Below are 1501 nucleotides of genomic sequence, written 5' to 3' on the forward strand. Positions count from 1 at the left end.
CTTCTACTACAACGTAGTGTTAAGCAGTAAGCAGTTTGTCGTAGAACGCATATGCAGTTTCAGATACTTTCACATAAACTTAAAAATGCTTTCACAATAGAATAAAAGCGCATTGCAGTTACACTTCTGCCCATAAAATGTGCAGCTTTGCTGTTATTGTTTTCCATTGTTAGTTGTTTCACACAAGATTTTGTCATATTATTTCTATCAATTTTATTTACGTTATAAAATATGGGAAAGGGACTGCAATACTCGTACATACTGAAATGTGAGGTTTATGCTGAGGTGTCATTTTACAAGGACTACAAAAGCGTATCGCTACGTATTTCCAGTAATAAATAAATTTGTTAAAAATATTCATATGAGTTGGAAATATTTCTTGGCTGCACTGTCCGGTAGATATTATTCAAAGAATATCTTTATCGAAATAGTTGGGCCCTTAAAGCAGAATAAATGAAATAGGATTTTATTGTACATTTACGTACTAACTAGGAAACTAGAAATAGGAATTTCAGACATTACACTCTCACAGAAAATATAATTAAGTTTTATTGTATATTGTTTTATTAAGTTTTATTATATATATTTTAAATACATTGAAAATTTCTTTTAGTACTGAAAATAACCATAGCCTTTGGGTAATAATGAGCGATCTTGAAAATATGTACATATATATATGTATATATATGCAAAGTCATGAATCGTTAGTCAACAAAGCTTGAACATGTTTTTTCATGTAATATCACATATTTACAATGAACCTTAACCGCAGCTTTCCTTCTGTTTTTACTTACTTTTATTATTTATAGCTACGTTTATGCAGATGCACTTTCATTGCACGCATTTTTCACATGTAAGTTTATGGATGCAGATAACTTTCTAACATTTGTATTCAAGTGTTGCGATGCTGATTTTTATTTCAGCATTTCAAGGATGCTCTGTAGTTTCATATATAGGAATGCTATGCATAGATGCATATATGCATGTGGGTATCACGTACTGGTAAATAAGTACATCTAGTTTTATAAGAAACTTAGTTGGGTTAGATATTTTTGTGCACTACATAACATATTTTCTCCAAAGTTGGAAAAACAGCAATGCCTATAGATAAAAAGGAAAATTGATTTTTCAGATAATTTTTTAATGATTATTTTTATATTACATATCTTTAAATCAATTTATTATAAGTAATAATCAAATAAGAATGATCATATTTCCTTACTATTTTGTTTTCCCATTCCCTTGTAAAGCCTGTTGAATTACTTATGTTTTGCTAAAGTCATCTACTATATAATAAGATCATGGAGCTGCATCTACTATGACTTTGAATAAGTGCTCTACTATGACCAGGTATTTTATAAAACAAAAGTTTTATTGTGTCATTTTAGTTATGGTATTATATTTATGTACGTCTTAAATATTTTTTTCTATAAGTAGGACAATATAGCCTCTGACAAAATTTCAAAATTTTGAGGTATATTTGCCACTCTTTGTAAAATAA

The sequence above is a fragment of the Teleopsis dalmanni genome, chromosome 1 (genome assembly GCF_002237135.1).
Source record: "Teleopsis dalmanni isolate 2A chromosome 1, ASM223713v2, whole genome shotgun sequence".
In the NCBI taxonomy this organism is placed as follows: Eukaryota; Metazoa; Arthropoda; class Insecta; order Diptera; family Diopsidae; genus Teleopsis; species Teleopsis dalmanni.